Raw genomic sequence first — 23,281 nt, forward strand, 5'->3', positions numbered from 1 at the left:
ATGGGTCGGCGGCGTCATTGGGCCCCACTTCTTCCGTGATAATCAAGACCGGCACGTTACTGTAAATGGGAATCGCTACCGCTCAATGATAACCGAATATTTTTGGCCCGAATTGAATGAATGAAATGGACTTGGACAGTATGTGGTTCCAACGGGACGTCACCACAAGCCACACAGCGAATGTCCCAATCGTTTTATTGAAAACCAAGTTTGGTGAACGTGGTATCTCACGGAATGTCCAGTCAATTGCCCGCCTCGGACGTGCGATTCGACATAGTTATATTATTTCCTGTGGGCTGGGTCAAGTGTATGGACTATACCAACAAGTCAGCGACGAATGATGGACTTGGTACGAATATCGAATGAGAAATTACTGCAGTATCGCTTGAAAACCGTCGAGTTCCATACATAATGGCATCGAGAATGTACTTTCACAGAAATAAACTTTTGTAGCGCTATTATTGGAAAACAAATAATTTACTTCACTATATTCAAGGTGCCCATCTTAAATAAAAAAATCAGATCTCAAGATGAAGGACCTTACATCAAATTAACACTTATCGCCATCATTTATTCTATAGGCCTCTTGATCTAACATATTTCGGAATAGCAAGGGATGAGATGACTTTAATACTTCTGTTCATTTTTTAGATTTTAGATAATGATCCAGGGTCAGATGGATAACTAAAATCCTAATGTTTAAGTATTGATTCCAACAAAGTCTATAAAGTATTACTTGATATAAGGGACGATATCCGACTGACATATATTTTTCTGAAAATTATCGGCGTTTCGAAAACCTTTACAACTGATTTTGCTTGTTATTGCTTTTTTCTCATAGCATATAGAAAAGATATGGTATGTTGTAAGAGGTTTGAAGTTCGAATAAATTTTTTCTGATAGATCTGTACGTCAGTATGAGTTTAATGCTGTGACCAAAATATTTAAATAATATACTGTTATTTGAGAAAGTGTTGGATCGTTAAACGGTGAATATATAAAACTTTTAAAAATAAAAGAAATTTTACGTAAACAAAGAACATCAAACTGACTAACCCTTTACTTAATTAACTTTTCACGCCGCTAAAATCAAACTGGTTACTCATAAAAGTAGAATAATTTTAGTTTTTTATTATTATTTATAGTTTCCTTACCATGTCTGGTTTGCATGAAATTCACACTACAGACGAATAAATCATTTTTATAAATTAAATAAAAATCTCCGCCCACTACATATGCCATCTAGTATTTGCACCGAACACTTGAAATTTATGTTCATGTTGATAACTCTCTGCTCAACTCGAGCGTACAGATTTAAGCGTCGAAAGCGCTATAAAATACTTTTTACTGCATTGCAGCAGAGTTTGGTGATTTACAAGTAAATGTTTACGTGTTGTATGTAGTAAATTTAATGTTTTGTTTAATTACATGACAAAGCAATTTAAATTAAAATTTTAAAATATATTCTATAAGATATTGCTTGGCATTAGAAAGTTAAAACTATTTGTTGCTCCCACAGTAAAATCACCACGGAAGTTGCGGAAGTTATACCTTAGCAAGTGTTAACCACAAAATGCCTTTACACTACATTAAAAAACAATATGTGCCTTTAGTTGGGAGGATTTTAAAACATTAGGGTGGTGCTTAGAAATTATAAATATTTTTTTTTAGTCTCAGCTTACAATAGTTCTAACGGTAGCTGAAAGTATCACTCAGAAGACTTGGAATCGAATATACGAAAATCATATTAACGGGGTTTTAAGTTCCGGTATATCAAAGTAGATTAAAATTAAAAAACAAAAAAAAACTTATGAGTAAGTCCTGAAACCGAATGAAGACTTTTAACGATGTCTTTCATAGGTCAAAGCTTATCCTAAACCTCGTTAAACGGAACTTAATTTAATTTTTGATACTTCCGACTATGGAATTTTTAATTAACTACTTGGATGGATATTTAATAAAAAAAACGAAGTTTTTTAGTGTAAAGTGGCATCCAGAGGCAAACACAGCTTTTAACCAATCCCAGCTGGTTCCACGAGAAATTTATTTACGATATTTTGGACTATATGGGTAATAGTATACTAGGCTTTAGTAATCTAAAGTAAATACTTTATCTGAACTGTTTTTTAGCCCTTTAATAGAACATACCTCAGTAGTCTTAAGCAAAACATTACGCATAATCTTTAAGAACCCCCTTAATACACCATCCATATATGTATGTACATTTCCTTGAGTAAGTAAGAAAAACAATGTGCGGCTTCACTGATTTGCGGTAAACTTGTAAACAACTATTCTAACAACTGTAATAAAAGGCAAAATGACAACAAAATGAACGCAACAACAACAAGGAACACCAAGAACTATGTAGAAGAAAAATAACAATAATACATGCATAAGATATACATGAGTACAACATAGGTAGTCATTGCCGGCAGCAATAATGGTACAAAGTCAAAAGTAATAAAATTAAGGAAATTCTAAAAATAACAGATAGGCACAGGAAAAACAACAAGACAACCGAAAATGCCACAAATACACACACAGGCAGGCAAAAAGGCTCAACACCCTTACATACAAATGTATGTGTACATGTGTTTTACACTTGTGTTCATTGGAAAGTTAAAATTTTCTTGAAATTTCGTAACATGAACTATTTGTAAACATCTGCAACAACAACTATAATAAATTGTTAGAGTAATTGTTGGTAAAAGACAGCCGCTTCATTACGTTAAAAGACATAGAATAGATACATATGTATATAGTATATGTGGGGTAGTAAAGGGTGGTTGTAATAAAGTAGGCTCCGCTTGTACCCAGTGAATAATTGTTAGGGGTTTTGATGGAAACATTGAGGTCATCAGCTAAGGAAATCAATATTGACATTATTATCGATCAATTCCTTGAAATCTTATAGCCTCTCAAAAGAATGAGAGAATCTACCTCACTGGAAAGCTGCATTCTATTATACGCGGAAAGTTCCAATTTCTACCAAATATTACGAACTTTCTTAATCCTGTAGAATTGATTCTAAAGTCGGACCTAAACATATCCTTACCTTCTAGATGGCGTGGGATAAAGGAAAGGTGGCCGCGTATTTATACACACGGATCAAAATTAGCCAAACGAGTGTGAGGTGGTGTCTTTTCCGAAAAAATAGATACCAGAATCGCCTTTTGGCTCCGGAGATTACTACAATTAAGGACATGCTTCTCGTTCTGTCAAAAAGAGTGTGTTAACGATAAGAAACATATTAATACTTAAGGATAGCCATAAATAGCGAATTATAATAATACAATATTTGGAGCGGATGACCTTTAAAATCACGAAAATCTCATAGAATTTCATCAAAGATAGTGAAAGAATGTTAAAGAGTTATTAGTGACAGTCATATACCCTATATAGAGCAGGTACAATAAGAGTGTACATCTCCTGGCGTACGCCAATGATATTGATATCATCGGAAGCAAAAACCGCGTCGTTAGTTCTGCTTTTTCTCGCCTGGATAAGGAAGCGAAGCGTATGGGTCTGGTGGTGAATGAGGACAAAACGAAATATCTCCTGTCATCAAACAAACAGTCAGCGCACTCGCGTCTTGGCTCCCACGTCACTGTTGACAGTCATAACTTTGAAGTTGTAGATAATTTCGTTTATCTGGGAACCAGCATCAACAACACAAACAACAGGTGCTACTTTGGACTGAGTAGACAATTGAAAAGTAAAGTCCTCTCTCGACGAACCAAAATCAAACTCTACAAGTCGCTCATCATTCACGTCCTGCTTTATGGTTCAGAAGAGAAAAATTTTGCGCAAGCTTCTCAAGGTCCTCAGAACATTGGCAATGGCAAATACCGCAGACGATGGAACGATGAGCTGTAAGTGTTATTCGACGACATAGACATAGTCCAGCGAATAAAAAGACAGCGGCTACGCTGGCTAGGTCATGTTGTTCGAATGGACGAAATGGCCCCAGCTCTGAAAGTGAAAGGATTAAGCCGAGAAGGGAAGGCTTCCACTTCGTTGGAGGGACCTGGTGGAGAGCGACCTGGTTACACTTGGGATCTCCAACTGGCGCCGAACTGCGAAGGAAAGAGAGAAGTGGCGCACTATCATCGATTCGGCTATAACCGGCTAAACGGTTGCAACGCCAATCACTTACATACAATATACCCTGCAATGGTTCCAAGACATAGTGATATTCCTGAAAACTGCGAAGCATATGAACTAGCCAGACTGGGCACCACCTTACAATTAGATGATAATGAAGAGGAAATTTACATACCGTGTAGATATTTAATCGACAATCATGTTGTATACACAGATGTATCTCAATGGGAACAATCATTGACTTGCTCAACAAGCAGGCAAACGTGACGAGAGTTGAACAAGCCGCCTATTGATTTATATAAAAGGAATTGCATAAGAATTCTAGAATAATAGATCACTGTCTGATTGGGAGACAAGCCAGCAGACTGGGGTACCTTACAATTATTAATGCAAAAGCTGCCAAGTAAAAAAAGAAGAAGAAACTACTAATAATTAATAATATTTGAGTAAGAAAATAAATTGAAATGCAAATCTTTTAAGTCCAGGATAATTTATGTGATTATTAAGTAATTAACTGAGCGGTTACTGATTCCCTATGAATTCTATCTAGTACATACGAAAGTTTGATAGTACACAAATCTAGCGTTGTGCAGATATTCATCGGAAAAATTGGCTAATTTTTAGAAAATCTTTCATTTATTGCTCTTATAACAAACTCCGGAGACACATTTAAAAAGTATTACTTGTGATAAGAGATATTGGGTAGAGATTGAACCTTTAACTTTCTCTTCAAATTACTAATGGTGCAAATAATGGAGGGTTCTGGAGGAGGCTTTTTGATGGATCCCAATGGCAACATGAATTTTGAAGAAATTTTTTCTACATTTGTTGCTTAAAATATTTAATAAAATATTTACAATAATAGAATATGAATAAATTTGTATGTGGGAAAGTGAAATATGCTGAAGCGTAACCCACAAGGGAAAAGCAAACAATTCAAAAAGTCATACTTAGTTGCATAAGAAAACAACCGGAAGCAGTAGGAGCTGAAAACGAATACGCTATAAGGACGAACGAAAGTATTGGATACACAAACATGTGTGTTTGTATCTGTAAAATTTTGTGCACATTTTACAACGAAGTGTCAGAGGACTATCGAATGATGGCTGACAAAACACGTACGTTCCCAGATATATACATATATGTATGCATAGTACTGTAAACCAACAACGGTAAGCATGTTTTCTATGCAATGCGGATAAAATTGAAACAAAACGTTTTTGTAACTAAAGACGATAAAATAAGTAAACAACACATGTGAATAACGGAATGAACCAACGTGATAGCATAGACATAACAACAGTATATACATATGTAGATATATATAGTTGTGTTTCTGTAATATTGAGTAAGGTCTATTGGGGTTACTTGGGGTTTGTTGCATGAAGTGTTCCTTGCCACATATGGGCGGTTGTATACGCTCATTTGTTTGCACTAAATAGTGAGAATATAGTGATCTACAGCAGATACAACTACATACTATATATACACATGTATAGTGGGAGCAAATAGTCGAAGGCTCACAGGCGTGAGTACAAATCAGCTCCCTTACGCTATGACACTAAAGGCACAACTAAAGGAGCCAAATGGCGTAAGAAATGGAAAACGTGCTGCTGCTCCCAATAAACAACAATATGTTACACCAGCAGACGGTAAACACAACAATACATATATCTATGTGTGTGGGTGTCTGTGCGCTATATGGAGTATATGAAAATATATTGGTGCTGTTGTGTAAGCTTCGGTTAATAGTTGGCGGTTGCATGTGGCACAACATACGAGAGTGCATTGAGGCACACAACGTTATAAATTCACTATAAAATATATAGGAATAATATATATTACATTGGGGTTTTGTGTACACACAATGGCATTGAATTACCAATAAAATAACAATTAGTCGACGCCACAATGTGCTCGTGAAGAGATAGCTGGCTAGCATGGATGGCGTGGCAAGCGTAGCACGTACGAACACTTTCTTAAATACAGACACATATACTTTTAAACGCATACATATATGGTCTACACATTTGTTTGTTGTTTGTTGTTCCTGAGAACTCTCGCTACTAAGAAGCAGCAGCAGCAAAATTCGTTTAAAAATTTCAGTTTGTTTTCATTTTGCTCAATTTGTCTAATTGGAATTGTTGGGTGGGGGAAAGATTTGAAGGTTACTTGCCGCAATGAGAAAATTAAATATTCAATGTTGGGAGAACAAAAGTGAAAATTTGAGACGCCAAATTGACCTAGTTGAGTTATTGGTGTTCATTTGATATTTTAATTGTAGTGTGACAGTGAAATAGTTTGGAAAAAATGCATGCAGTGATTTGTGTTCTCAAATTCAAAGATGCAGATGTTGTCCTAGGCACATAGAAGGCTGAATCTCTCTCACAAGTTTTTTGAAATAATTACCTAAAATAAATTAAATAAAATTTCTTGCAAACTACTTACATATCTATGTATGTGTCGAGCCATCTGTTATCTTGATATGCGAACTAGTAATTTGATTGAAAAATCATATATTAAAGCATTACCCGTTCCGTATATAAGAAAAAAATCCAGTTTTTTCGATGAAATTCGTAAAATCACCCGAAATTCCCAAATCAGTCTCTCAAACATTGTTGGGCATCTCTGTGACGTCATTGTGGCGAATTTTGTGAAAAGATCTTAACGCAAGAACTGAAGCCGCTTGACCATCAGAATCAATTGGCCGCCTCGGTCGTGCGATTTGACGCCGTTAGACTATTTCCTATGGGGCTACGTCAAGTCTTTGGTCTATGCGAACAAGCCAGCGACGATTGACGAACTTCGTACGAATATCGAACGTGAAATTGCAGCAGTATAGACCGATTCATGCTTGAAAATTATCGAATTGCGTTCAACGTCTGGAATTCTGCAAGCGTGGCAGTGGATAATAGAAATAATTACAAAAAAGTAAATCCTTTCGAATTTTTCTGAATACGATATAAACATTAAGAGACTTACAATAAGAAGCTGTTTTCCGAATGTTGAAACCACACACCAGTTGTGGCATTGCCCTTTGAAATGCATATCTACTCCGATTTATTCATTGGCAGTTAAAGCAAATATCAAGGGAATTACCCTACTTTTTTAATAATACTATCCACCAGCGGTCGGGAAGTTCCATCTAGGTTTTTAGGTTATATTTACTAAGCCAATGTGTCAAACATGTAAAAAGAAGCAATATGTACCAATCTGGGACTGTCCCAAAACCATCAGTCAACTCCAGTACCTCGCAGAAACTATTGAGTACCAGAAATAACCTCAGTCAGAATGCAAGAAATCTTAGGGCAATAAATGTTGTTGTTATTTTACTTACAGGTTCAGAGAGAGGACTTCGAATATCAAGGTTACGTAAGGATCGCTTTCAGAATGAGATTTGACTATTTCTTTTTAATCGGTTAGATTTGAAAATGTCGCCAACAGTTCAGAAAATTCCAGGAGACCAAGTAATGGATCCATCACAAATAGCTACTAATCACAACATATCACCAAGATGCGGTGTACACGCATGATATAGACATTCTAGAATCAAAGTAGAAAATAAAACAAGTAAGGCAATGCTAAGTTCATACATTATATCCAAGATTATAAGCTCACTTAATTTGGCTCAGATATTTCACTTATTAACCGATATATGCGGAGTAAAGGCCACCGTATTTTTGAAAATTCTATAATTAGCTATATGGGAGCTAGGGGAAGTTAAAACCCGATGTTAATAGTTTTTGGAACAAAAACATACTTTTAAAAGAAAAAAAGTCCTCTGAATTACATTAAAATATCTGAGGGATTTACCGATATTTTCGGCGAAAAATTACTTTCACTTTTAGTAATTTTCAACCTAACCTTTGTATGGGAGAAGGGCGTGGTTATTATCCGATTTTAAACTATTTTCATGATGTGTGGTGGGGTACGTAAGGGAACCGTCTGCAATTCTGGATGATACAAATAACCGTTATATGAAGAAAACTATAATACTCTCTTTAGCAGCTCTCTGGCATTAAAGAGAGATAAAGAGAATGATGAGTCAATGACTACGAAAGACTGAACAAAGTTCTTCTCCACGAATTAAAAACCAACCTATCCCACTATTTACGACCCAATATTTCGAATTCGAGCCGAATACTAAGCGACATTATTTTCAGTGCACTACTACCAACATATTGCACCATTTAATGACCGTATAAGGTTTGGAAAAGGTCGGTCATGGGCGGTAGATATGTTTGTGGACATGATGACAATTGAACGTGACCCGCTTAACACGTTGTCGCGTGTAGAGGCCATCGTTGCAGAACATAAAAAACGAAGACCAGCATTTTACTAGATAACTGTTTTTTCACTTCCCGCTTTTATTTGTTTCCTGCCAACACACATTCCAACAATTTTGATGTCACCTAACATTTGTTGTTTCCTGCCAAATATGTGAGTAGTACACCCGCCCACCCAAAGTACGCCTTGAAACAAAGCTTTTATTGATTTCATTCTTCGTTTTTGCAGGCAGCAGGAAAATTGTCGGTGGTCAATGAAAACTTTCGCACAGGAAATACGTGCAATGTCCCTGAAATTAAATTAGTGCGTGTGCTATCTAACGTAAGGAAGTGGTGAATGGCGAAAAGTTTGGGGATAAAACAAAAATACCGATAAAAACCGAAATTATTTTGTACACCGTCGCTATGCAGCGTATAAACTATTTACTGTTAGGGTCATCGTTGTGGACAATTTGCTATAAATTTAGTGCGTTTACCAAATTTATATGGCACTTTGGGCAATAAAAATCGAAATAATGATACTAAAAGTTTTACTACAATTGTTTTTGTTGTTTGTTGTTGGTGTTAGTTAGTGAGGAAGCGAGTAGAAACGAGTAGTATAAACTAACATAGTTTTATAACGTCGATATAATTTTTTAAAGCTATCCAAGCTGCATGCAAATAAATAAACTTTCATTTTGAAATAAAAATAAATATTCCTGCTTCAAAACAAAAAAAAAAAAATAAATTATTGTGCGTCATGTGACCCGCGTTGATTTCACACATTTCCTCTTTCGCTGTAAAATTTATTACTTGAAAACAGAAAATATTTTAAATTTTTTCGTTTGTACCCTCATTACGCGCTCAGCGACACACCCCTTCTGTTGCAATTAATTTATGAGACTTAAGTTTGATGTGTCGAGAAATTGTTGTTGTATTTTGTTTTTAATACAAATTCTCATCATATTTGTGAGTTGTTTCCTTTGTGCAGTTGTTGTTATTTCGCTTGCGCTTTCGAAATTCCCTTCAATTTAAAAGTTTTTTATTTCAAATTCGTCACGCCCATTTGCACACGTTATATACAAATTGTTGATGATACTTCCGCGTGTGTGGTTTTCTGTATTTTTTGTTTTTAACTCAAATATATTTAAAGGCATATTTACTGCCATAATTACAGGTTGCGGTTCACTAATTTCATTCTATTACTTCAAATATTTATTTACTTCCTCAAAAATCGTGAGAGAAAATCAATCACACGTGAAGAGCCTAATATCAAGTACGCTATCTTCAGTATTTTTATGGAATTTATACTTTCAAAACTGGCGTTGAAGCGGTTTACTTATGATCCCATATTAAGAATAATTTTCATTTTATTACAGCCGATAATGTCCATCTCAGAATCCACCTTTTCCTGTGATCTGGGGGGGTCTCTCATCCCCAAAGGGAAAATATTGCTAGGAAAAGTAGTCAGGTAATGAGGTCTCTCATCCCCAAAGGGAAAATTAAGCAAGGAAAAGGAGTTAGATAATGGGGTTTCTCATCCCCAATGAGAAAATAAAGCAAGGAAAAGGAGTTAGATAATGGTCTCTCATCCCCAAAGGGAAGTTAAAGCAAGGAAAAGGAGTTAGATAATGGGATCTCCCATCCCCAAAGGGAAAATATTGCTAGGAAAAGTAATCAGGTAATGAGGTCCCTCATCCCCAAAGGGAAAATATTGCTAGGAAAAGTAATCAGGTAATGAGGTCCCTCATCCCCAAAGGGAAAATATTGCTAGGAAAAGGAGTCAGGTAATGAGGTCTCTCATCCATAAGGGAGAATATTGCAAGGAAAATGAGTTAGATAATGGGGTCTCTCATCCCAAAAGGGAAAATATCGTGCCCATCAACCCTGTAACATTATAAAGTTTTCTTAACGCGAGAGGTCACAATGGTCCTTAGGTCGCAGTGCATTGCTCAACTCTTAATCAAATGAAACTCAAATTAGTACCATTTGACGGATCTACTATTTCCTTAGTTTGTAAATTAACTTTAACTATATCGATATACTTATTAAAACTAATAAATATTACGAGAATTTTTACTAAGTCTTTTCTCTCTCTTTTTCCCTTTTTCTCTCTCTCATTCTGTCCCTCTCTTAATAACATAGTAGACAAGTAACCACTATTAACCTAACCTAACCTCCTAACCTAAACCTAATTCATAGAAAGTACAGAATAACTCACGTCGGACGAAAATTTTTATCCAAACTTTTTACTTTGGTATGTCGCTTAGAAATGGTAGAGGTAAGCAATGATGTTTCTTCTATAAAAAAAGAAAGAATCGAGAGGTACAAGGCTGTATTTGGCGTTTTTCGAATCATGTCACTTCGGAAGAAAGCAAATGCTTTACTGAAAAACTCAGCTTGAAAGCATCGGAAAATTCTAAGTAGTTCAATTATGAGTTTAACCAATTTCAGGAATCAATTGAGAACTATAAAAATGGTAACGAAACCTTACTATTTGCCAAAGGGGATAGTCAAAAGTCAAGGTATATTTCTAATACGAAAAATAAATTTAATTTTAATACTCTCTATGAAGAAGTTATATTGTTATATATAATTTTACATTTTCTATAGGACTTAATTAAATATTTAATGGAAATAAATAACTAATTTGCTGCTACCAAGAGTATAAGTAGTTTGAGACTATGTCAAAAGTAGTTCAAATTATTTCAATATATTTTTAAAGAAGCTATATCTGATCCTCCACACGCAATATCTCAGAACAATTTAATCCAAGTGAGCTTGAGATCTCAAAAGAATATGCTCGTTGGAAAAAGATCTTAATAATGTATGCGAGTATAGTGCTTGAAGAATAGATCTTCGACAGAAGTCTGGTGACATTTTCGAAACACTCGAGGGTATGGCTGGCTAAAGAAGTTAAACAATTCTATCACAATTTTATATTCTTTTAGAGTTAAAAGTCAGTTAGTTTAAAGTGTGTATAGTCAATACACTTTAAAATCGTACAAAGGCACCAAACGCCCACCGACTGGCCATGGCTTTCCATTTTCCAAACTGCCACTTTCACATTTTATAGCAAATCGATTTCAATAAACTACAATTCAGCGCACATTCGCACGCACGCCCGCACACAAATATTGTTAGAGCATTGTAAACGTAATTTTCTGCAAAACTGCAAATAAAATGTGAAAGAAAATGAGAAAAATTACGAAAGAGAAATGAGCGAAAGGAAAATATTGTAAAATACCGCTACAGTGAATTTTGGGCGAATTGACATTTCACAAGAGGGGGACTGGGACATGAAAATAAGGCAGCGATATAAAAAGGAGAAAATACCTGTAAAAATAGAGAGAAATAAACAAATGAACACACAAAAGTACATGTGTTTGCGTGGAAATATAAAAAAAAATATTTGTCTATAAAAGCCAACTAGCGCAACATACAGTTCTATAGAAACCCTTGTAATAAAGCAAAAGAAGGAGTAGAAAGCAAATCGTGAAAATGCCAAAGAGGAAAATTTGCTGCAAGCACGCAAGGACATTGTTATTAAACACACACATACCCACATTCATACATGAACAATATATAATAGTATGAGCAACAGTGGCGGCTGGTGGAAGGGGTGTCAGTCAAAGGCATTTAACTGTTTGTATAAATGTGTATATGTATGTGTGTATGTATGTGTGTATGTGCAGCATTTGAATGTGTGCCATGCAGGTCATTAGTTGTTGTATGCTGCTTTTGTAGGTCGTTTTTAGATTTTTACTCTGCTTGCTATATGTGTGTGTAAAAAAATCCATTTCATTCCTTGCTCGCTGTCATGCTTTCATCACACACACACATACACTCACAGACACAACTCAGCACAGCTCAGCGTTGCTATCAGCTGCATTATCTGCTTGATTTGTCGATTGCTCTAATTTCTTCTTAAACTCAATCAACAGTCGGAAGGCCAAATCATTTGTGCCAGGGTGATGGATGTGTGCGTGTGGAATTTCTCATTCACATTTATTGTGTGCGTCTCCTTAAAGTATTTTATAAATTTAAAATTATCATTTTATTGTATTTTAATTGCATTAAAAAACCATAAAAATTAAACTTTCAAATATCGATCTTTAATTCGTTTGGGTGTTTGGCATTTATTTTGGTGTTATCCATGCCGCAATTGCATTCGGTTAATTTTTATCACTATTTGATTTACTCAATAAACATTAATTAGCCACTGTTGTGTGTGTATTTAATTGAAAACAGTATGCAATGTGGTTAACGCTGCTCTTTTGAGTTTATGTTTGAGTGTATATTTGAGTGTGTGCCTTATGAAAATTTGTTAAGGTCAAGGTTTATGGTGGCAAGAAAACTTTAAATTGGGAGGGTTCATTTTATGGCTCGTGTTGCAGTTTATGGCTAGGTTTTCCAGTTTATTAGTTGTAAGCACTGAGATTACATGAAGCTAATTAAAATAAGGCAATTGTAGTAGTCAGCGATTTTATTGAGATAAATATTCATCGACATACCTAAAAATTTCGTTTCGAGGTTCCCAACTTTTTAATAAAAAAAAAAATACAGAAAATTCAAATTTAATGGGAAAGAACAAAGTTGCTAAGAGAGTATTATAGTTTTGTTCACTTAACGGTTGTTTGTAAGTCATAAAACTAAACGAGTTGATATATGGTTATATATATCAGAATGACGAGTTGAAAATAATTTGAGTAAAAATTAAGATATCTTGACGAAACATGGTACACATGTTACTTGGGACCGCAGGTGGGATGCTATTGGGCGATATCGGACCATTACCACGCCCACAAAATGACGAAAACCAAAAACCTATAAATAGTCATAAGCCATAAATAAAGCTATAAAAGTAAAATTTGGTAAAAAGGAACACACTGAGGAAGGGCATATTTGGATATAATTTTTTTTAAGTAGGTGTGGACCCGCCACTAAATAAATTTTTTGTGTATGTCTCGTAAGCCACTCAAGCTATATAAAGCAAACTTTCTGAAGTCACTTCTCTCACGTTACCCAGCACACACCATGCAAATAGGTGAGATCGTATAACCATGTTGGACATGGACTCCCATACAAAGTTTATGTAGAAAATTACTAAAAATGCGTTAACTCACTAACGAAAAACCTCAGAAACTCTAAAATTTACAAAAGAAATTACAGAAAAAAGCTACACTCAAATTAAAAAAAAAATGGAAAACGGGCTTGGCTTCGCCTACTTATGGGTCAAAAACCATGTTTCAAACTATTCAACCGATGCCAATGAAATCACATTTTTTCGACTTCTTGAAATTAGCGACAAAAAATGGGAGAAATCGGTACACAACCTCGACTACTTTCCATCTCAATTTCAAATCTGATTCATTCTATATACATTAGGAACTATTGAGGATTTCATAATAAAACTTTACATATTTGAGATGTGCGATCACTTACGGAAAAATTGTCGACATCGGCTATAGCATTTCAGGGCCCCGGATCGAAAGTGAAGAGCTCTGTGCCAAAGTGTAATTTTTGTACCGAAAATAACGGCAAATCTGTCAAATATCTTAATGTAATTGACAGGGAATTGTTTTTCTAATAGTAATGTCTCTGTACCAAAAATTGTTTACATCGGGTCATACTTCCTCTAGCTCCCATAAGTATATCTCATTATTGGTTTTTCAAGAATTCGATTCGAATTATCGATTATAAATCGGTTAATATGAGAAATATATTATCCAAATTAAGTTAGCGTATAGTCTTGGAGATAGTGTACCTTGGTGGTGAAAATGAGTGAAATCGGTTCACGAATTACCTCAGTTCTCATATACTATATATGATGATTTTCATTATTCCAGTGGACTTTATGTCGAATATATGGGTCAAATTGTGTGTTGTGTGTATGAATTGAATTAATCTAGAGATCGACTTTAATCTCTTCTTTGCGTGACAAGGACGAGCTTTTCAGTTCCTATGTCTTATAATTGCACTCTAAATCTCCATAACCTAAACAAAAATCAATGTAAAGAACTACTTATCCATTGAGTTTGAAAATTAGAACTACAGGTAGATCTCCATGATGTATATGCAATTGAAATTGGCGATTTTTAAAATAGTGTAGCTTTGATCACTGTGAAAGTCACTTTTTGTTCAATCAAAATAATCTTTAAAAATATTTATTACTAACACATCTAAGTTAATTGATTCTCCAAAACAGTCATTCTTCTTAATTTCTATTATATTCAGTCTATTCTTAATTTATGAGTAGATGTTCCACAAGTTCAATACTGTCATTTGCTCTCCTTAAATATTAAAATTGTTTAATAGTTTGAAAAATATAAGGTTCACTGATTTTTGATATCTGGTAGAAACAGAAAGACTTTGATTAAGAAGCCGAAATAGTTAAAGAGAAAGTTTGCATTAATTTTGGAAATCATATACACACTCACAGCCAAACAGTAAGTTCCTCTGCTAGCCTTTTGACGAATTTGCCCCACTCCATCGTCATCAACATAATTACATTCGAACAAATTTGAGCAATCAAATCGATAAATAAATAAATAGATGAACAAGCGACAACAAATGTCAATTACAGAGAAGGGAAAATATTAACAAAAACATTAATAATGTATGGAGAATTGTGGGTGTGCGTGGAGAACGCAGTTGTAAACGTGTATCTAGTAAGCGTGTGTATACAATGCAGACGACGCACAGACACACTTACGCACACATATTCGAGTGTGTTTACACATCCTTGTCGCATGGGAAACGGATACACAGTAGAAGTTCACATAATTAAATTGACATTAGATGCCGTTAACTTATCTAATGTCGTTAACGCAAAACGTATGTGCAGATTGTACGCGTATGCGAAGGGTCACAACGAAAGTAGGTGGACAGACAGAGAGAGAGAGAGAGTGCATATATTTATGCATGTCTGTTTGTATCATGCGTTGAGGAGTGTAAACAAAAAACAAAATTTAGATAAACTTTTGCCCCCAATTGCCTTATAAAGCACATACACACACACGCACCCATACATAAGTAAACACGCGTACGTGTATTCATTTAACTATTTGAAACACCCAACAGTCGAGGGGGCAAATATTTTGCAGCGCTCACTTTCGCTGCAACTACCGACAGAGGAGGGGGGTAAATGCTTTGGGCCGCCAACAGCATTTATCTAGCGACCAAAAAGTAAATTAAAAACACATTAAACACATGCGTGGAAATTAAATGAAAATTCAAGCAGCAAGTATACAACAAGGACACTGGCGCAATAAATATATATGTATGTATAAGGCTGATACTAAGTATGAACACACATACACTCTTTAGTCCACACCCACACTCAACCCACTTAAGTAGTTTACCAAGTAAAGTGGAAGATGTTCAACAAATTGCTGGATTAGAGCGAAAGGCAGAAGAAAAGTGTTGTCATTGTTGTTGTTGGCACTCGTGGGTAGAGCAGCACAAGTTGCTCGACTTTCAAAGTTTGTAGGTGTAGGCAAACACACATACACATGCACATGCAAGCTATAACGAGTATGTGGCACACATATACACCTCTGTATATGTACGCTCTTAAGCATAAGCTCGTCAGTTTGCTTACATTCACTTATGTAAGTATGTGCGCGTGTGTGTGGTTAAGTGTCTCTGGTGTTAACAAGTCTGTAAAAGCATTTAAACAAATTCAATATAGCTGTGGGTGTTAGCTAACGGGTTAGGTAGGTTGTTTTCAATTTTTAATTATTTTCAAGAGTTCTGCAAGTGGCCGCAGAAAGGTATTTAAAGTTTATGAAACTCAAACTTATGTAATATGAGGTAGCATACATGGTTTATAGGTGATAGCACCATTTTCAGTACACACCGATTGAGTTGACTGAACCGTTTCCACGACATATCGGAACGCTTCCGAATTTTTCTCTGGCAAACGACTGTGAAATCTTAAATTAATTTGTGAATGTTTTGATTCTCTACAGCAACAAAAACTACTGATTACCATTTGTCATTCTGTGAGATACAATTGTCTGCTTTTAAGGACCTTAGCCTAAATAAGGTCTGAAAAAGACGCTTGACTGTTCGAAAACAGATCTCCGAATCTATTCCTCAGGAACTACTTTACCGGTTTCAAACGCAAAGTCTCAAATTCAAATCAGACTCCATATCTCAGGATTGAGTGTGTGTGCAAACAGGACTCAGACCGCAGATTCTATACCTCGGGAACTACTCTACCGATTTCAATGACATTTGGTACATTTCCATGTTATTTTCAAAACGATGCATTTGAGTTGTGGCATCACACATTTCAAAATTATCGAAATCGGGCTATAAATTTTCAAAGCTCCAGATATCGATGTGCAGATATACATGATGATCAGTGACTATGGCTAATATGTTACCGAACATTTCAATACAACTTTCATATGAAGAGACTTAGGAAAAATATTTTTTTTTTAATCACATACCTCTGTGCCCAAAATGGGTGAAATCGGGTCATAACTTCCCCAAGCTCCCACATATCTAGTATTAGCGTTTTCAAACATCGGGTTAGCTTTAGACCGCAATTATAGGTTAAGCTCTTCCTTTCCTCTTTTAATTTCTTCTTATTTAAATTTAAATTTTGCTTTCTTTCCTTTATATATTTTAACGGGGACATTTGTCTTATAAATGTAATTAATGCATTTTTCTTCTAAATCTAAACATTTTGTGGTGTCTGAGGTTCAACTTTTGAACGATAAATTGTGATGTGGATGGTTCTAACGTTTTATCGATATATTGATTATGCAGCATTACTTTCTAACATGAGATTCATTGTATTCAATTGACTTCAAATGCCACCCCTTTTCATCTCCCATACAGTCCAACTGCAAAGGGACTGACAGCGCGGCAGTCATCCGCATTGGTTGGGGAATACCTTCCAACGATCTAATTTTAAAGTTATTCGGAGAGTTCTACTATTCAGTTCCCTTGAACATCATAATATTTCACTGACACTTCTGTCCAGTCACTTAATGTTTTTGGAAAAGTTTTTATATATCTAGGAAATGTAATGATCGGCCCAACACTTACTTTTTGCTAAGATCTACTAGGAGGAACACGGATACATCTCCTAAGGCTGAGGTTAACCATTTAGTAAATTATTTCAACGACTCTCTGAAATAAATCATATTATAGACTCCAAACAATCCCTGGTAGAGGTCACGTAAAATTATGATTTTACTGGTTAAGATTTCGATATAACTTGCACCATCGGCTGGAAAAATATTAGTATAAATAAGCCAATTGAAACGAGGATTATGATAAATGAATGAAGATTATACCATTTTACCATTTTGAGAGGGTTTGGCCTATGTTTAGACCTAAGCAAAGCTCGTATTCAAATAGCTAATAAGTAAGGTTATGGGCTGAACAAGCTTAGGTTTTTCGATTTCGAAGGAGTTCAAATGCATACCAAAAGGTATGCCATGCAACATTATTATTTTTTAACTGATTTATGCCCAGAGGCATGGATTAGGAATGTGAAGTGTTTATATGAGAGGGTTAGATTTGGAATGTTAAAGTCGGTCAGATTATCACCAATTGCCACAATTTCCCATACTATACTCGTAATAGGTGTCGTCGGTTCTGAGCTTGAAAAAAAGGAAGAAAAGCCTCTTAGTAGACTTTATTACAGACTAGATGTAATGTACCAAAATTCCACAGATTTTCAGCACAGTGAGGTAGAATGCAAACTCAGGTCTACCATTATCGTGGTATTAATAGATTATTCATAAACTCTTATAAATTGTTGAACTAATGGACCACTTTTCAACAAACAAAATACAAATATTTTTACATGTTGTATGCTTCATCTTGATTAGCATACTATTTGATTACTATGTCAGAGAGACCAAACAAATTTTAACTTATAAAACTATCTATGAGTTCAAGCTCATAATTCTATATTCTATATTGACCAGTAATGTATGAAAGACTTTCAGATTTGATAATCTAACTAAATAACCGTCTCCATGCGTCCTCAAAATTGATCTTATTTTCTTTGAAACCTTGTTCACTAGTACTGAACTACTTCTACTTCTATAAAGCAACCCATAGACTTCCGCAATGCTTCGCGCGTATGCGATTTGCTCCAATAAAAGTTTTAATGCGCTAACTGCAAATCCATTTTGCCTACTTTACCGCCAACAACTGATAAATTACTATTACTTCAACTACTCGACGAGCGCCGCTTCATCAACTTCAACTTACACAAGCACTATGGAGATACATATATATATATATATATTTTTAGCTGATCTACAATGTGCAGCATTCAGCACTTGGCATTAGTTATAGGAATGCGCTTATTGTTTTTGTAAGGCAAACTTAATAATAATGAGCAAATCAAACTTTTATTGCTCCCCTTTCACTTTTCGCCATGCACAGACACACACACACACATACACTCTCTAGTTCAAATATAACGGAAAACTCGGGAAATCCTTCGCTTTCTGCCATACAAATAACTGTTGTTGTTGCACCATAAGTTCTGAATTTTTGTTCTTGTACTTACTTTGCCGCACACAAAAATCGATAGACTCGCTTCGTTTTTTTTTTTGCGCCGTTGAGCGCTCTTAAGTGACTGCTCAGTTCACGTACACAGACTTTTAGTCATTTATTTGCGCGCGCCGTTGTGCGGCCATTGCCATTAGCTGTCACGTCAGCCAAGTAGCTTAGCCAAGTTTGTATCCACACTTTTCGGCTGTTTTATTATTGTTGTTGCTTTTATTGTTTTGGCTGCTTTATTATTTTCGTATTTCGGTGTTGGTTGTATGCTCTCGTCCTTTTTTTTTTTTGGTATTTTTTTGGCTATGGTTCTCTTGTTGTTGTTGTTTATGAAATTGATTTTCTTGTACAAATTTTTATTTTACCGCTGACTAAGCGCATCTCCGTTGGGGCGAAACTTTCGCACGCATTTTTTCACTTTGCGCCACTTTTTGCGGTATTTAAGTTGTTTTTTTTTTTTCAAAATTGTATGCTCCTTCCAAGACAGTCTTCTGCTTGCTCTACTGCTTATTCTATCTAGTCGCCTGACCACAACTGTGGCGGTGTTATTTTCATAAGCGGTTTATGTTTAATTTGCTGCCGCTTATTTTATCAACTTATTATTATTTGTGTGTTGTTGCCGTTGTTGTTGTTTTTTTGGCTACACTTTCGCCCCCCGACAGCACGTTATGGTAATTTTTATTTCTCTCGCCAACCACTAATTGTTGTTGGTGTGTGCGTATATATACATATATGTTCTATTTTGCAAAGTTTGTCTGCTCCGTTATTTTAAGCGCAGTTTCTCTATTCTCTAATATTTTTTGTTTGGCTCCTCACTAATTTCCATAATTTCAAATTTTCTTAGCTTTTCCAAAAATTTGTTTATCTTAACTTTTTCCTTATCAACTGTACTTTTTTTGTTGTTTTTTTTTTGCGGCTTTATTTTAAATAAAAGTTGGATTTTTCGCATTTTTGACGCGTAATTAATTGTATCTCTATTTTGCGTAATATTTTTCGTATTCTTGTTTGTAGGTGTTCACTACATGGCTGCTAATCCGAATTTCACTGATTTGTATATATTTTTTGAGCGAAGTGCTTCATTTTGTATTTGTTTTACAAATTAATCCGCACTTGTTGTAAGCTGCAATTAAAAATGAGAGAGAAAGCCAATTAAGTGGTGGATTTTTTATGCGTCGATTAAGAATTATATATATAACAGAACATCTACAGTGGGATGGAGTAACCTATGGTTACAGATAAGGGCAAATAAGCACCTAGAAGTAATAATAGGATACAGTCGTCACATAAATAAGTAAAACATTTTCTTGAAGGGTATGATGAGACCGATGTCTCTCATGATAAAATGGTTAAGGAACCTCAATGAAGATTCGAACATGAGAACATTTTCTCTGAAGTTCCAACAGGTATTACTGCTTTGCAGACTTCAAAAAATAGATTTTTTTGTTTTGTTTTAAATCTCCTTCAAAACTATCCAAGAATATGTCTTTAAAATTCCAGATTCCAATTCGACATATTTTCGAAGCTAGAGCAGTTTTAGTGGCCGAGCGTCGAGCAGGTGCGAATGCTCAGGCAGACTTTAAAGCGCGTTTTCTCGAGTTTTCATTTTTTCAAAAGAATATATGTATGTCCGATAGAAACAAACCAAAGTGAACTAGCTTCAGTATGCAAATTATCTTCAATTTGAACTAAAAACGTTGGACAAAAGTATTATTTAAACTACTTGTTTTGAAACTTAAAGTGAATTTTTTTTCAAACTTCGAAAAAATTTAGAATTTTAGAACTTCTTCGATATTTTTTAAGTTCATAAAGAAAAGAAACTCATAAAAATTAAAAAAAATTTGGTTCGACTGTTTCAGTTGCATCGCACGACTTCCATCACCGGCACCGATTTACAAGTGCAGACCACAGGCGCTCCAGAAAAATACTTACAACTTGGAAAAAATTTCAATATTTTTTAATAATAAATATTGTTTTTGAAGCCTTAAATATAGTACATTATCGTCTTAAAACTCCGTTTACCACAATCAAGGGAAGGCCATTTCAAAAAAATTTCTAAAGAAACGTTTTTTTTCAGCTTCTAAAGCAGACTACTGCCTTAAGACATCTATATTGATCATGTGAGAAGTCAAATTTCTCTCAAGTTCCCACAGAGATTGAGATATCAACATAGATTTTTATTTGAGAGTTTCAAAGGTAGAACCGATGTTGAGGCATTAATTTAGGTTCTCAGTTGAGATTGATTTCTCTCAAGTTCCAAACAGGATATATAGGATTTTTTTGAAGGCCGAAGGGATTTTTCAAAATTCAATATTTAAAGCGACAGCGATTCAGAATTGCCTAGAGAAGGGTTTTTCTCACAGTTTTTCAGTGACCAGTGTCTCTTTAAGTTCCAACATACATTTATATAGATTCTCACTTGAAACCAGTTTCTCTCAAGTTTTAAAAGTGATCGAGACATCAATATTGATCATGTGAAAAGTCCAATATCTCTCAAGTTTCAACCAATGATTGAGATATCAATATAGATTTCCATTTGAGTCCAGTTTCAAAGTTCGAATATGAATTAATGCATTAATATAGGTTCTCAGTAGAGATTGGTTCCTCTCAAATTCCAACAGGCATATATTGGTTCTCATTGGAAGTCGGTTACTCTCAAAATTCAACATACTAAGACTTCGATTCAGTATCGTACAAGAGACCGGTTCATCTCAAGTTCCAACAAGGATTGAGACAACAATGCAGATTTTCATTTTAAGCGACATCGATTCAGGAAGCACAAGAAAGGTTTTTCTCAAGGTTTAACAGAGATTGAGACATCAACACGGGGTTCTCACATGAGATCAGTTTCTCTCAAGTTTGAACAGGAGTTGTGATATCCTTGTAGATTCTTGAAACAGGTGGCTTTCAAGTTCTATCAGGTCATAAACACTTTAAATACAGAAGGTTTAGTGCTTTCATGAACTAGTTATATTTTCTAAAGCTTTCGAAATTAAATCAGTTCATGCAGTTGCATTTGCAGTTGTCAAAATGCCGGTAACAAAAATCAAAACAAACCCTTAACACAAAATTGGGTGACAATGGGTGACAGCAACAGGAGGGAAGTCAAACGTCAAAAGATACGGAAACAAAGCAAATGCGCGAACATTGACGTTGACAGAAAAAACAGTGAGAACATTAAAAACCGTGTGAGTGAAGAGAGCGGATATGTAGCAGCGTGTATAACGGAGCGAAACTGTAATTTGCAACATTTTAAGAGTATGCATTAGAAGGGTTAATATAGGATTAAAGGAGTTAGATATTATGCAAATCAAGGTTAAATATTAAATAGACAACAGATTAACTTACATGAAAGTCAGTTCTATAACAAAGAATTTTAAATTTCAAATACAAGAATTGGCAGAAAGCTAAAATTTGGGGAACACAAAGTACCCAAAAAGTGTTGGCAAGCCAGGTAGACGCGCCTGCTACATATGCAACAAAGAAACAAAATAAGTATAATACAATCACAAATGCCTTTTCCTATAATAATATTGGCAATGCTTACTTAGACTTGCAACGTACATAAGTAGCAAATGTCGCCAAGAAAATAAAACAGTAAGCGAAAATAAAGTGTTGCATTTGGCATTTGGCTGTTGGCGGAAATAATGTGGCTGCTAACGAAAGTGGCAGACGTTGCCTAGGTGGTACCTAAGAAGGAAAGGAGTGTAAGCGCTCGCTTGTAAGAAAGGATTGCAGGTGTACTTACGTACATATATATTAGCTTCGAGCACGATTTGTAGTTGAAATTGAATCGCATGTGAAGTGGTAGGAGCTAATGCGAAAGAGTTCAGTAGTGTGCGACATTAGAGGGTGAAAGAGGAGGGAGATCAATATTATAAGTATTGTATATATACATTATAAAGAGTCAGCAATTCGCTTGCCAACAAATCTCACTTCAAATAAGAAACTTAAAACAAGACGTGGTAAGGCACAGAGGCATGCATAAATTATGGTTGGGTATGTGGGGAACAAAAAGTATACATTATTTGAACTGAGGTGCAAAGAAGTTGTTCCCTATTTTAACTATATATATTTTAAGTAGCTTTAAAAATTTAGTATTATTTCAAAGAGGGAAAATGAATGAATTTTTGACTGTCAGAAGTGAATTCTATAATATATTATATTTAAAATTAAGACTAATGCGTTTAGTAACCTGTAAATGTATCATTGCTGTGAAGGGGGGGAAGGTATTTTCCACCCCCTTTACCGCAAAAAAAGGAATACAAATTTATAAAGATTTCATCACCCAATGCTTATCTATCAGAACTGTCGGACACCCTTAAAATCAATCGAGAAGTCTCCAAGAATTTTTAGCTGCATATTATTCATCCGTA

The 23,281-nt window shown here is 35.1% G+C and overlaps 1 protein-coding gene across 2 annotated transcripts in view; it reads right to left on the reverse strand.

Moving 5' to 3' along the window:
- The window catches only part of LOC105208477 (discoidin domain-containing receptor 2), a 384,778-nt gene that overhangs the window by 359,927 nt on the left and 1,570 nt on the right, over positions 1-23,281 (reverse strand). For both annotated transcript variants that reach the window (XM_011178347.3, XM_011178346.3), the window contains exon 2: positions 18,916-20,028. The gene's annotated coding sequence lies outside the window, so the exon portion shown is untranslated. The remainder of the gene's footprint in view (positions 1-18,915; positions 20,029-23,281) is intronic.

The sequence above is a fragment of the Zeugodacus cucurbitae genome, chromosome 3 (assembly GCF_028554725.1).
Source record: "Zeugodacus cucurbitae isolate PBARC_wt_2022May chromosome 3, idZeuCucr1.2, whole genome shotgun sequence".
Classification (NCBI taxonomy): Eukaryota; Metazoa; Arthropoda; class Insecta; order Diptera; family Tephritidae; genus Zeugodacus; species Zeugodacus cucurbitae.